Here is a 16,076-nt window from a genome sequence, read left to right as displayed (position 1 = left end):
TGGCACCATTTGAATAAAAGTTTAGGCAAATTTCTATCTTGTCTTCAATTTCGTTTTGCTGACGAAAGGCTTTGTAATCTTGTAGTGGCTGGAACAACCATTTTCTAGGATTCTACGCTGAATTGACGCTGAAACAGTGACCTAAAGGCCTAATGAAATAGTTAGGCTTTTTTTCACTTTTTTGATGTTGTGAATACAGTACATATGTACTCATAGTATGTGCAGTTTTTGAATTTTGAACTCTTGGAAGAAGTTTCCTTTAGAGGTAAAAATGTGGTCCGGTATCCAAAGTATTGTCAGATACTGTTTTTTTTTTTAATTTATACTTCGCGTGTTTTTCGAGCGGGTAAATTTTTTCTGTAAGTTGGTAGTACTGTTAGTGAAACCTGTGCTAAATTTCACGTCTAAGTATTCATTAGTATTTGAGATGCGCGTCGTTTTGTGAGGCTCTAAATGTGAATTCTTCTATTTGTACTATGTCTGAACTTATTGAACAAAGGAGTGCGAAGGCACCATCTCATACTGCATTGGTTATTCGTGATCATTTCGCCACATTTTCAACTAATATCGTGCCGCAACCACCGCATTCGCCTAATTTACCTTCTTGTAACTTCTGGACACCGTTTTGACTCAATTGAGGATATTAAAGCTGAATCGAAAAAGGCTTTGATGGCCATCACGACGGAGGATTTTTCCAAGTGCCATGATGACTTGAAAACTCGTTGGCATAAGTGTATTGCAGCGGGAGGGGATTACTTTGAAGAAGATGAAACATTTGGAGCTGATTCGGAAATACCATAGATTCGGAGATATGCGAATATTTGTAAGAGTTTGTAAAGTTAGTGTAATCCGATCCCAAAATTTTAAATGAGTTTTTTTGAAACGCTGTTTTCAGTGTCGCCGAGAAAAAAATCTACGAAACCGGCTAGACCGGTAGTCATGACATGACTTTCTTGGATATATTTTTCAGGTAATGATCGAAGGCACACACCTTTTCACAAAAAACACATAGGTTAGAGAACAAAAACAAATTTTATTCAGTGAAAATCGCTTTATTGTTTTCAAAATATTCTTCATTCAGATTCACTTAGACATGTGGAACTTTTGCCACTCCGATTGTGGTTTCTCCACAACATGCATTCTGAACGCATTAACCGCCTCTTCAGGTGCTGAAAAACGTTGACCTCTTGGTTTATTTTTTACGAAGGAGACTAAAAAGTAGTAATCCGGTGCCATATCATTACTACGGCGAATAACTAATTGAATCGATGTTTAACGTTCTCCAAAATACAGTTGTTTCAGTCGATTTGTGACAGCTCGCATTGTGATGATGAGGAGAGATCCATCATCGGTGGTTGATTTCCAGATTTCTTAAAAGACAACCGACAATCAAATGGTTGTGTACCACATAGAAGTTGCCGTTCTGAGTTTTTCTAATCGTATAACTAGTTAATTTTGAAACAGCCATACATTCGACTGCAGTTTATTTTCGTAAATCCACGATTCGTCAACTATTACGTGTTTCAAAGCGCATCTATCGTATTTTTAACATTTCGCTCGACCAATCGACACGAGATTTTTTTTAAGGATTGACAAATTGTTTGGAATCCAACGTGAACAAAGTTTTTCTTACAGTGAAATATTCCTACAATAGGTCACCCTATGATCTTTTATTGTCATTAAGATTTTGGATGACCTTCACGAAGTTCCATTTGCATTGCTTCTTTGTCCAACCAGGCGAAAGCAGAACTAACGGTGCGATAGTTGAGTCCAATGATATCGATATCATCGGCATACGCCAGCAGTTGTACACTAGGGTGCTTCAAACAATAATTTTGAATTTTTTTTCAAGTCTTACGCCCTCAAATGTTAGTGAATGATAAACAAAAAATCATCCCTCAAGCCAGGCGCTGTAGATTAGCTCTAAGGGGTCGCTATTTTTTTTAGGTTCCCATACATTTAACATAGGAATTTTCGTTTTTTCATTCAAACCAAAATTTCACAAGATAATTATCGTTTCTCAAAAATAACCATCACATAGGCGCTGTAGCCTGGCTTGAGGGAGGATTTTTTGTTTGTCAATCACTAACATTTGACGGGGTAAGAGTTGAAAAAAAATTCAAAATTTTTTTTGAACCGCCCTATTTTACACTCTTGTAGAAGATTGTATTTTCTGTATTCAGCTCTGCAGCTTGAATTGTTTTCATAAAATAAATTCTTGTTTTTTTTTTCCTTATTTCGTTTGCCATAGTCGTCATCAAAAGGAGGGTTACTCATCCGAGGATTGTTGTTTCCTTTCATTGGGGGTGTTTTTTACGTGGCGGGTCCCAAACCTAGCGCACAGCCCTATGTAGAGAATGTTTCGCCTTCTCACTTCAGCTCGCCTTCAAACGGATCTTCTTAGGCCACCCAGAGGATACTTGGTCAAAGACCGGAAGTCGTGAGCTGCTTTCGCCATATGTAAAAGAATCGTTTCTGGCCACTCCCAAGTGAATGGCGATCAGATAACTTTCCTCACTTGCGTGAACTTCTACACATGACCCCATCCTCCATAATTTCTTGTTAGAACTAGTAAAATCAGTTTTAAAAGAATTCCTTAGCACTAGGGGAATCTGGGGTACCTTTGACACCTTTTTTTTTGAAATAAAATTTCTCGAAATGTGTTTGAATTATCATAAAATAAGTTGTTACCTGCTTTAGAGCAATTATTCAGCTTTATAATATTGCCGGAGTTTTTTTTTCAGCGACTCCCTTTTACACTTTAATTTACAGTTTTAAAAAAAAGCCATTTTGTCAAATGTGCCCCTGTCACGGGGTACATTTGACTTTAGGGGCAGCATTTGACACCTACATTAAATTAAAATAAAACAGCATTTTGTATATAAACTCATTTTATTTTAATTTTGGAAAGCAAAAAATATTTCAGTTACAAGTTTTGAATTAAAAGAAAAGAAAAATTTAAAGGAAATGAATTATAAGTTTTGATAAAAAATTATTTTATAAAATACTTTAAGTCCAGTTTAAAAATGTATTTTGTACGACACCGTGAAGTTGAAGCAGGATTTTCAGGAACTGGCAACTTCAGCTCTATTTCACTGCGCATAATTATAGCCAAATCTTCAATTGAATGTTATAAGTGCAGTTGCCAAACGTTTCTATTATTCGACCTACATAGAAAACGGTTTTTTTGATGTTTTCTTGGAATTTTACCAGAACGTAGTCTCCCACAGTCAAATTATCATCATCAGTTATTTTGTGTGTCTCTAAATCATCTGCCCGGGATTCAAGGTAACCTTCATCATCAGGAGGGAATCCATTAGAGTTAATTGTGTCAGCGTAGCTAATGTTACCCGTACTTTCGTCTGAAGATTCGATTTTCAGTTGAGGTTTTCTTTTTAGTTTCTTCTTTTTAGCCTGCTGTGTTCTCTTCTGTGAAAACTTGAGAGTGCGCTTGGCGGTTTTAAAATTTTTCTTTATAGTAGTAAGCTGCTCAATCCTTCTTTTTTCCACTTCCACTTCTCGAAGATTTCGTGGATGCATGCAGTTGCGATATAGGCCTAACTGATTCTGGCGTAGTACATGGTGAGTTATAATATAGGTTGCTTTGTGGATTTTTTGTAGCATTTTGTGATGAATTCATATCATCTGATCTATCAGGATGAACGCGTTCAACTTCCTCATCTGTTACAGACTCCAGCGCAAATGTTTCATCTTGAAAAACCTGCGTATTGAGAGGACAAATTCCTGTTACTTTGAATCCGTTCATTATGTTTTCTGGGGAAAATGCTCTTTGAAATGGTTGTTGAGTTAAGGTGCCGATATCATATATACTGATTTGTTTTCCAGGATTTGTGGTTAAAAAATCGTTAAAGGCTTTGCGACAAAATTGCTTAAAGGGTCCGAAAACTGATACATCCAAGGGTTGTAGACGATGGGATGTATGTGGAGGAAAAGAAAGTAATACAATTCCAGCCTCGGCGCAATAGTTAATGCTTTCCAAACTGCAATGTGACGCATGATTATCAAGCGGAATTAGAATTGGGTTTTCAACTGAACAGTTCGTAAAGTTTTTAATGTGTTTCAGCACATTTTCAAAGAGTTCGGAAATCATCCATCCGGATTTTGTATTCAATATCAACGAACCGGGCATGCATCCATTTCCGAATCTTTCACTGAAACGTACACGAGGAAATATATAAGCCGGAGGCAAACGATTTCCGCAAGCGTTAACTATGCCAACGATTGTAACCAAGCTGCCGCGCTCAGCGGAACATGCTTGAGAAACAGAACGTTGTCCTTTTGCAGCACAAATCTAGAGAAGAAATATGTTATTTAAAGTCATTAACGTGTATTTTCAACCAGGCTAAAAATACGACTAAATTTATAAGCCTATCTTACCTTAATAGGCCCCAGCACGGTAGTTAAACCAGATTCGTCCAAATTATAGATATCTTTTGGCTGACATGAGTACTTTTCAAACAACGTAGTAAGGTTTTTGAAAAAACTTTCCACTGCTGATTTAGTAAAACCGCGTAATCTTGCCAAACTGATCTTTTCAGGTTTACGAAGAGATATAGAATCATTTCTTTTAAGAAATCCGTAAAGCCAATCTTCTCCAGCTTCTTTGGATTTTTCCCAGGCAGTTGGAGTAACCAAATTTTTAGCTTTAGCGTAATCATATGCAAACTTTTTTAAAGTTTGATAAGTTAAGCCGTAAGAATAAAAAGCACATTTCTTGACGTAATCACAAATATCGGTTTCTTGTTGCTTATTAAATGTCTGGCGAGATGTGAATTTCGATTGAAATTTAAAATAATCATCAGAGCTGCTATCATTGCCAGAATCTGAAAGATCTGAAAGAAGGTGCCTTATGTTTTAAACGCATGATTAGAGTTGTTCTATTTATTCCGTATTTGATGGCAGCTGTAGTTTGCGTTTCAGTCCCATTTCTGATATCCGTTATTGCCTTTCTAATATTATCTTCATTTATGGCACACCGATTAGTCTTTTTTTTAATTGCGTACCATTTTCCTGCTGAATATCAACACTAAATTGAAAAAAGTGCATTCATTACTTAGTCAAAACAGAGACAGATTCAAAAATGTCAAATGTACCCCAACCCAAATGAATTTTCAATTTTCTTACCTTTTCAATTCTTTTATTCTTAAATTTCCAAATCTTTTCAAAATTATTGATAATAATACCAGTTAAGTTCACTTAGCACTTTATAATGGTGTTCAATTGACTTCACAAATGTCTTGCATATCACTGCCACAAAATAACACAGAACGCAGAGAAAAGAGAAAAACACGTGTTGCTTCACCAAAATGTATAAACACTAACTGGTAAACTTCAACATATTGAATAAAATCAATTACTGCACCATTCCCAATTTATAAATGCGATTGATTTTACTGGCCTTCGAAAATGCCATAGTCAAATGTGCCCCAAAGTCAAAGGTACCCCAGTTTCCCCTATATAACAGGTTGAATTTCACTCTGTATATTATTAACATGCAACTGGAATTATTGAAGTATCTTGATGAAATTTAGTAAACGTATTTCCTGACTCACAAGTGAGGACCGAAAACCTATAAAGTACTATAACTAAGTCGCAAGTTGCCATAACACACTGTAATTGGGGACAATGAATTTCAGTAGAAAGTGGCGTTTGTAGTTGAAAAAACGTTCAAAAAGTTGGCGTTCGATCGCCCATATTAAGGTTAAAAAATCAACCAATTTCATCTAATTTTCTACATTGTCTATTGTATTGATATTCTTATTTAAAGTGGGAAGGTGGGAAGTGGGAAAATGGGCTAAATCGGGCACTAACCACGCCTATTTATCATATATAACAATTTTGAAATCCAGCTAATTCTTTTAGATTACGATATAACAGGTCAATTGAAATGTCATCGTCCTACCGTAGTTAAACACATTTTTTTTTCAGTCTTTGGCAAAGGTCTTTTTTATTCAATATAATTCCCTTCAAGAGTAATAAACCGATTAAAGCGACCCTACAACTTTTATATACAATTTTTATACTCTCGCAACAAAGTTGCTAAGGAGAGTATTATAGTTTTGTTCACATAACGGTTGTTTGTAAGTCCTAAAACTAAAAGAGTCAGATATAGGTTATATATACCAAAGTGATCAGGGTGACGAGTAGAGTTGAAATCCGGATGTCTGTCTGTCCGTCCGTCCGTCTGTCCGTCCGTCCGTCCGTGCAAGCTGTAACTTGAGTAAAAATTGAGATATCACGATGAAACTCGGTACACGTATTTCTTGGCTCCATTAGAAGGTTAAGTTCGAAGATGGGCAAAATCGGCCCACTGCCACGCCCACAAAATGGCGAAAACCGAAAACCTATAAAGTGTCATAACTAAGCCATAAATAAAGATATTAAAGTGAAATTTGGCACAAATGATCGCATTAGGGAGGGGCATATTTGGACGTAATTTTTTTGGAAAAGTGGGCGTGGCCCCGCCCCCTACTAAGTTTTTTGTACATATCTCAGAAACTACTATAGCTATGTCAACCAAACTCTATAGAGTCGTTTCCTTCAGGCATTTCCATACACAGTTCAAAAATGGAAGAAATCGGATAATAGCCACGCCCACCTCCCATACAAAGGTTATGTTCAAAATCACTAAAAGTGCGTTAACCGACTAACAGAAAATGTCAGAAACACTAAATTTTACGGAAAAAATGGCAGAAGGAAGCCGCACCCAGGCTTTTTTTTTAAATTGAAAATGGGTGTGGCGTCGCCCACTTATGGACCAAAAACCATATCTCAGGAACTACTAAACCATTTTCAATGAAATTCGGTATATAATATTTTCTTAACACCCTGATAACATGTACGAAATATGGGTGAAATCGGTTCACAACCACGCCTTCTTCTAATATAACGCTATTTTGAATTCCATCTGATACCTTCTCTGTATAATATAGTACATATACATTAGGAAGCAATGATGATAGCGGAATAAAACTTTACACAAATACGGTATTTGAAAAATATGGAAATGACGGATAATGAAATCTCAATTATCACTTTATCATGCGAGAGTATAAAATGTTCGGTGACATCCGAACTTAGCCCTTCCTTACTTGCTGTAGTACGATTTGTCCTTTGCCACAAAATAGGCCTCAGTTTCGACGAACACCTCTTCATTTGACGAAAATTTCTTCCCAGCGAGCACTCTTTTGAGCTATAAGAACGGGAAATAGTTGCTTGTGGAGAATACGGTGAATGCTGGGGCAATTCGAAGCCCAATTCATTAATTTTTGATAAATGTTTTCACTGACTTGTGACACGGTGTACTGCCTTGATGAAACAGCCCTTAATTTTGCTTCAAACGCAGTCTTACGTTCTTCAAATGGTCCAATAACGCTGCGTAATAGTCACTGTTGATGGTTCTTCCTTTTCAAGGTAGTCAATAAAAATTATTGCGTGCGCATTCCAAAACAAAACACCATAACTTTACCAGCCGACTGTTGGGTTTCTCCACGCTTTGAAGCGGGTTCATCGTATGCAGTCCTTTCGGATGACTGTCGATTAGACTTCGGAGTGAAACGGCGGAGTCATGTTTCATCCATTGTCACATATCTACGCAAATACTTATTTTATGCTATCTCGAACAACTTCACTTAATGGTCATACGCACTAAATTATTTTGTCTACTTTTTTGATGTTTTCGCCGGTAACAAACTTTTTAGGGAGACTTTTTAATTAGACGGTTATCTATAGTAAAGCTATCGGAATCAAATTTTGAAGAACTAGTGCATTTAGGATATGCCATCTCCCGTCAAATGTTGTCGAAATGCGGTCAATACTACTTCCAGCCTCTATATATCTGATAAAGTAATTTCGGGCTTTCCAGTCAAGGAGGAGGAGTTTATTTAGGTCAAAATGTGCTATATTTTAATTCAATTAAGTGTTGTTTGAATCATTACCTAAATATGAATGAAATCGGTCTAAGCCCCAACCGCTAATATAATAATATTATGGAAATAAGATTAAGTGATTATAAGTATGACCTACTGTTAGAAATGAAATATGAATATCCATTTCGAGATTTCTTTTAAAGAAAAAAACACAGAAACTTCGAAATTTAATGGGGAATGTTTATTGCCATTCACACGATCTTGGTGGCCAATCGACCGGCCCAAAGCGTAGAATTATCTACTAACCGAAGTATTCTCTCAGTAAATTCATTGATTGATGCGATGTGTGGGAAATGGCGCTGTCTTGTTGAAACCAAATGTCGTCGAGATCACGAGCTTCAATTTTAGGCGATAATGGTCGTCATTGACAGTTATGTCCTCACTAGCATCATTTTGAAGAAATGTGGACCGATGATTTTACTGGCTCATAAACCACACTAAACCTATTTGTTTAAGGATAAAATGGCAGATCTTGAATCTCTTTAGGTTGATCTTCGACCCAAATGTGGCAATTTTGCTTGTTTACATACCCATTGAGATAGAAATGGGCCCCATCGCTGAAAAAAATTAGGCTCGAAAACGTCGGATCTTTTTGGAACTTTTCAAGAGCCCTTAGAGGGCCTGCACAAGCTGCACAAGATTTTGACGTAAAATGCGCCAAGTTTTGGACGTGGTCTTTACGGTCGAATATTATCCAATAATGAATGTTGGGTCTCAAGATTACATCAGAACCGAGCGCATTCTTACTTGTTTCCACGATATATTGTAAAGACATATGAGGTGGCACGGATGTATGAACCAGCAGGCTTGATTTAGTCACTGAAACTCCACATTCAGATAACTGTATTTCCTCACTATATCTATTAATCTTTACAAGCAACCGTTAAGCTAACGGAACTCGCATTTGTTTAACAGCACAGCGATCTGGTATAATTTTATTACGAGCAAAAAATGCACTGAAATTTATGCTTGGTGGAAAAGTATTCGTTTTTAGAGTTTCTGATTGAAATTGTCACTCCACATGCCCTAGAATATTATACTAGAACACTTTACATGCCACTCTCTCAGCTTTCTACCCTCTCTTCCCACAAAAATTGATTATGTTGACCGTTTATCAAATTAATTGAAAACTTCAGACACTTGCTCAATAACATTAAGGCAGCCAAAATTGAGGATGGCTGGCGACCGAGGACTACTATACCGCTTTGCCATGTCCTTTATGCGTTGAATTGTAATATTGGTTATTGTTGTACATAACGCCCCGTTAGTCCGCCATTGGACGTGCGCTGGTCCTCGGCTCCATTTGGGTATTTCAATTAAACCAACACAATGAATTGCAAATAATTAACGCTAATGGCAGACTTTGTCAAGTTAAGTGTCAGCAACAACAACAACGGCAACGCCAATAGCTACCGTTTGACTGTCTAGCAGTTTTCGAAATTCGTGGAAGTGTTGTTGGCCAAGTAAACAGTTTGTTAGTGGATTTTGTAGCGCGACACTTGAAAGTTATAGTTCGACTTTGTGGCTGTGGTGGCGCGTGTTGCAAGGAGAGACATGTGCATGTGTGTGAGTGGCGAAAGACATTGTGGCTGGCAGCGCCTTTATGGCAAAGGATTACCATTTATTCCCCTCCGCTTCACCAACTTATTCTTATTCTTATTGCCAAGCTTGCCACTACTCCTCTTTATATGCTTCTTCGTGTTGCCACTCTTTGATGGCAAGTGTTGGAGCAAGAAAAAGTTGCCGTTTACTATAATCAATGTGCTTACTTAAATAAGTATGTGTGTGTGTGTGAGCACATAAACATTTGGAGTGGCAGCAACGACAAAAGCAGTAGCGGTAAGCAGTTAGGAAAAAAGCCACTGCACTGTAGCAACTTGCCAACCGAGTGGGAATAACAACAACAAGACCAACAACAACAACGACAATGGCTGCAACGAGCAAACACTTTGAGGCGAGTGCAAAACTTTGTCCTCACAAAACTTTTGGCTAAGTTACAACAATATACCGTTATTATTATTGTTGTTGTTGTTATTTAGTTTTGTTGGCGCTTGCAACAATTATGTTGGCAAGTTGGCAGCCATAACAATGGCAAACAACAACTTTAACGAGTGCAATGTGCATGGGAAACATATCCAACGGGAATATGGCTCCAACACACACACGCGCACATATACAGCCCATGCATACACATGAGGCAAGCAGGCACATATCAGTTCGCGCATGTATGTGTGTGCTGGCGCGCCTATTCACCGCGTTTAACGAAGCTTGAAACGGCATTGTGTTGTTGTTGTTGCTGTTGCGGCTTTCACTATCGCTTGCATTCAACGTTGCGCTTAAAAGAAAGCCGCCGACAGCCGTCAGCGGATTTTCAGGTTTCGTTTTGTTCTTTTTATGCTCTCAAGCGACAAGAGTCCGCAGGGCGGTGTTGCATGCAACCGGAAGACGCAGAAGGGACCACTTCCGCTCTTTGTTATGCCGCAACAACATATATACACACATACATGGTGGTATGTGTGTTGCACAAAGGCCCACTTTGTTTGCTACATTGTGGCTTTTACTTTAGTGCCACAAGTTGACAGCCGCTGATGCCACCCACACCCACCAAACGGCCCAGTGTGGCACGTATGCAGTTGTTGTGGTTGTTGTGAGTGCATTTATTTACTATTTGGCTAATTCATGTTGCCACATGTGGTAGCTTTTAAAACAATAACAGTTAAAAAAGTTACACATGCCATGCAGTCGGCGTCGCGCACTCCTCTCTCCTCTAAGCGCCGGTGTCCTTTGCCGGCTGACACTTTCGTTTGACTCAATTTGTGTCGACGGCGTTGGCTTACTTTAATTGCCGCTACGCCAATAGATTATCCCATTGTTTTTAGTGTAATTGCTCCCACTGGAGATTATTGTTATTCCTCTGTGTTAGTGTGTTGGTGCGGCTGTAGTGTTGCATTTGAGTCTTTATTGAGTCTTTGTATGTTTTTAAGACTTTGATATTGGCTTACAGAAATTGTAGGTTAGTATTTCATAAAGTCAACAAAAATGTTCGAAAATACAGTTAGTACTATGGGTATTTAATTTAAAACACTGAACACGGCGTAGACACCGCGGTTATAACCAAGTTTCCAACGGAGTGGAATTCTTCTTCTTTCTCCGCTTTCCCCGGCGGGTACTGAATCGAATCCTCACAGAGCTGGAGTGCTTTCATCCATACGGGCAGCATGACCTAGCTAGCGTAGCCGCTGTTTCTTAATTCGCTGAATTATGTCAATATCATCGTATATCTATATATTCAGTTCGAAGCAGCACGTGTTGGCAAGAGTTATCCTGCGTTGGATTTCTAGGCTGACATTGTTGGTGGTGTTTACGCTGGTTCCAAGATAGACGAAATTATCTACGACTTCGATGGTGTGACTGTCAACAGTGAAGTAGAGGCGACTAAGATCCTGGCCACTCCAGTCAACAGTGACGAGTGACTTTAACCTGGTACCACGGGGAGTGCGACTACTGTTTGTTTGATGGTGGAGTTGCAGTGTGCCGGACCCAAAGTATTCTTCGTCTTGCTCTCATTCACTACCAGGCCCATTTGCTTCGTTTCACAATCAGACGTTGTCAACAGGAAGTATCTTCTCTATTTACCAGGCCCGTTTGCTGTTTCCTTATTCAGCTACCTTCTCTATTTACTCGTAGTTCTGTAGCTCGTTACATTTTCTCCAGAAATGGGTGGAAGAAGATGCACGATAGGTAGTCCGCTTGTCTGAAATTTTTCTTGGTATCGAAAGATTCGGAGAGGTCCTTATCGATTTTGACGGAGCTTTAGGTGTTACTCAACTTCAGCTTACACAGTCAGATTAGCTTTGCGGGGATACCAAGTTTAGACATAGCGCCATAGAGGCAGTTCGTTTTCGTGCTGCCGAAGGCGGTTTTAAAATCGACGAAGAGGTGTGTGTCGATCTTCATTTCACAGGGTCTTCTACGGGTCTAAAGCCACATTGATAAGGTTCAATCTTTGTTGACGGTGGGCTTTAATCTTTCACACAGTACGCTCGATAGAACCGTATGCCATGTTTAGGAGGCTTATTTCATGGTAGTTGGCACAAATTGTGGGATCACATTTAAATTCCAAACGTCAGACATGCTTTCGTCCGACCATAATCTACAAAGAAGCTGATGTATGCTTCTCATCAGTTCTTCGCCGCCGTATAAAAGCTCGTAATAGCTCGGCGGGAAATCCATCGCCTCCCGGCTTTGTTGTTCTTCAGACGGGTAATAGCTATTCGAACTTCTTCATGGTCGGGGAACGGAATGTTCGCTTGGTCTTCATCGTTTGGGGAATCGGGTTCACCAGCTCCCTTATAATTTCAATATGCTCTGGACATCAGTCACTAGATCACCCCTGGTGGATCTACAAGAATATGCTCCGGTCTTGAAACCGTCTGTTAGTCTCCGCATCTTTACGTAGAATTTTCGAGCAGTACCCCTCGGCCAGCTTGTCAAGCTCTTCGTACTCACGCATTTCGACCTCTCTCTCCTTTTGCCCACAAATGCGTCCCGCTTCCCTCTTCAGCTCTCGGTGTTGTGGTCGATTGTAATGTTGCGACTTTGTGGACAGTCCGTTTGCACGTCGGCACGGCACTCTTCATCGTACCTGCTGAAAACCAATGATTTCATTTGCAGCTGTACGTAAGGAGATTGAAATGCCGTTCCACAGTTCCCTAATACGGAGTTTCTGACGAGTGCTCTCAAAGAGCAGGAGTGCAAGTCGAGTAGAAAATCTTTAGTGATCTGTTGTGAAAGTCTGCTGTGAAAATCTGTTGCGATTGCAGCTTCTCTGCGTCGAACCTTGCTTGTGTTTTTTTGATATCCGCTTTTTGATGCATAGAAGCTGGTGCGTATCCTTTACAGCAACAAGATAGTGGTCCGAATTAAAGCTAGCTGAAAGGCTGATTGGAAGAGTATAACATTTTCGGTTGCACCCGCATTTACTTCTTACTTGTAAAGTTTTCAAACTATTAGCCCACTATGTTATTTGTTCTTTCTCCTAAATTTGTGCAGTTTCAAGATCTTCATTTCCTTTAAAAGTGAGAATAACCGGTAAGCTCCTACAAAACGGTGGAAGCAACTTACGAAAGCTCCAATTTGGAAACGATACCGATGAAGCGGAAAAGTTCAGCTATGAAAATAAAAAGAAAAGTGAAAGCAAAAACTAGAAAAAAAAACAAAAACAAAATTCCGGAAACATAAAAATGGCGAAAAGACAATACAAACGCACAAATAGAATAGCATAAGCACGACCACACAAACAACACGCCGAGCTGAAGCGAGCTAAAAAAACATGCTCTAACAACAACAGCAGCAAAAAAACAGGAGGACAATAACAACACTTCAGCAACTACAACGGAAGTTCATGAAAGTTTCATTAAGGACTTGCGACAATTTCCGTTTCGAGTAAGACAATCTACCAAATGGGTTTTGAGCAACACGCCGAAACAATTGCTGCGAGATAAAGAAATGAAAATGGCAGAAAAACAGAAACAACACTAACGACAACAAAAGTGCGCACACACACAAAAGCGAACAATTTCAAAGAGCGAGGAAACAAGTGCAGATATAACATGTCTGAAACACACTTTTTTATGGACCAAACTATTTTCAGCTTTGTGTGCACAGGCCGCTGCATATGCTGGCAAAATGAAGAAAGAAAAACAACAACAACAACAACAAGCAATTGTGAAACGCAATAGACCAACGCTTCCTGTCCAAATAGTCATTTTCATTTCATACGCAAAAGTGCATACTTGAACTGTCGGCCAAAGAGAGGCAGAAGAAAGAGAGCGAGTATATGTAAGATTGAAATTAAGATAGCAAGCATGTGGAGAAACGATACGCGGGGAATACAAAACGACAAACGAAAAAAAACGAAAGTGAATAACTGCAGTTAAAGAAAGCAGAAGGCTTTAAATGGAAACCGGAGTGAAGAAAATGAGAAACCGAAGAGAAAAAGAGAAAAAGAAAACGGAAAGAACTATAGCTTCTGTTGCACCTAAGCTTTAATACCCTTCAGAAATACCAGAGACTCCTTACAAGAACTTAATTCCGATGTCTCTGTTTGTATGGAAGCTATATGTTATAGTGGTCCGTTTTGTACAATTTCTCCAAAGATTGTCCTCACTGCATTACGGAATTATACGTGTTGAGTTTAGAGAAGATCAAATGAGAAAGTTTTCAATATAAGCATTTGTTTCCGATTGCTCAGTTTGTATAACAGCTATATGCTATAGTGATCCGATTTTAACATCTTCTTCGGAGACTGCACCGTTGCTTTCAGAAACAGCACATGCCAATTTTAATGAAGATATCTCGACAAATAAAAAAGTTTTCCATACAAGTACTCGACTTTAATCGTTCAGTTTGTATGGCAGCTATATGCTATAGTGGTCCGATATCGGCGGTTCCAACAAGAGAGTAATTTCTTGAGGAGAAAAGAACGTGTGCAAAATTTCAGAACCATATCGCACAAATTGAGGGACTAGTTCGCTTGCATACCGAAAGACGGACAGTCGGGCGGTCAGGGCTAAATCGACTCAGCTCGTCACGCAATTTATATACTCGAATATTATACTTTGATGGGGTCTCCGACGTTTCCTTCTGGATGTCACAAACTTCGTGGTAAACCTATCATACCCTGTACAGGGTATACAAAAGAGCGCGCGTTTCGACTTAGCTGAAGAAAAATGAGAAACAAATGGCAAATGCTATTACTTTAGCACACATGCATATGCGCACAAATTGAGTATAATGCCGATAGCATCTGTCGAAACAAAAAAAAACAAGCAATCAACACATATCGCTCGGCAGCTCAAAGCGTTGACCAGATGCAACAAGCGGCACAAACATCACACACCAAACAGCAGCGGTAATTCCATTTCGCAGACGTCAATACAACGCCCGGACTTAGACGTACATGTATGTATGTCGCATATATCCTACATAAACTTGCTGGAACGCAAACCAAGCAATCAATGTCCAGCAGCTATTTGCTTTTTGTACCAAAAACGAGCAGAACAGGCCAAAAAAAGAGTGAAAGCTAAGGAGATAAGCGAAAATAAATAGAAATAGAGCAGAAATTTTCGGCTGAAAAGGCACGCAGCATCAGAATGTCAAACAAATTCTCGAGAGATTCAGTTCAACACAAGCTTCAATCATATGTCTACATTTTTAAAAAATTTCAACAGAGTTTGATTAAAATGCAGTGGCATGCAGATGATCCAGTGATACTCGGCTGCAGCAGTTCAAATCTAATTAGCAATGCGCAAGCTCTGTACTCGGTTGTTTTATTAGGTTTGGTTTCTTTGATGATTAGCAGCTGCGCTTAATTAAGTTGCTTACAAGAGAAAAAGAGTAGAGCTTCCACTGAAAAGCTTTTTTGCTTTATACACTTCTCACTTCTTTTAATGCAATTTTGAAGTGATTGTACGAATTTTTCAAAACTTCTGTCTTAATACTAGTATTGCGTAGCTCCAGATTACTCTGTGCTCAGGGTTACTTTCTGCATGGTTATATACGAAATCGGTTCTACATCGACGCAAAATGTCTGTGTATCAGGTTATTATGGTTACTGTACGATAACCATGGTTTTATATTGGTTTATATTTTTGACCCACATGTGTAGGGGGAAGTATATCCGCTCGCGAATAGCCGCCGAAACGCAAGTAAGGTTATCTTATTACGGAGGACGCCAGGTATCCGCAATCTCCGATCAATACTGAGCTATTTAAGGATCCCAGCCAGGTTTGTCCTCCACGAATCGCATGACATCTTGATTAAGCACAAATCGCAGTAAGATTCCATATTTCGAAGCCCAGAAAAGAAGTCAGATCTTAGCTAGATACCTCCCAACTGGAATTGTTACCAGCCTGTCCCTGCCATCGTCGTGATACTGTGGTATCTGCTACCAGTCGGCACCCTCGGGGAGGCTTCAGGAGTCTAGTTAAACGAAAACCATTTTATTCCATATATGGCTTTAGATATCTGTATCTCGCATTGAAAATATGTCGGTAGAAAGACAAGATTTCGTACTAAAAAACTTCCTACACTGTTTTTACGTCACTGATATGGTTTGAGCGGAGA

This window comes from Bactrocera neohumeralis, chromosome 5 (assembly GCF_024586455.1).
Source record: "Bactrocera neohumeralis isolate Rockhampton chromosome 5, APGP_CSIRO_Bneo_wtdbg2-racon-allhic-juicebox.fasta_v2, whole genome shotgun sequence".
Taxonomy (NCBI): Eukaryota; Metazoa; Arthropoda; class Insecta; order Diptera; family Tephritidae; genus Bactrocera; species Bactrocera neohumeralis.
This window is presented reverse-complemented; position numbering follows the sequence as displayed.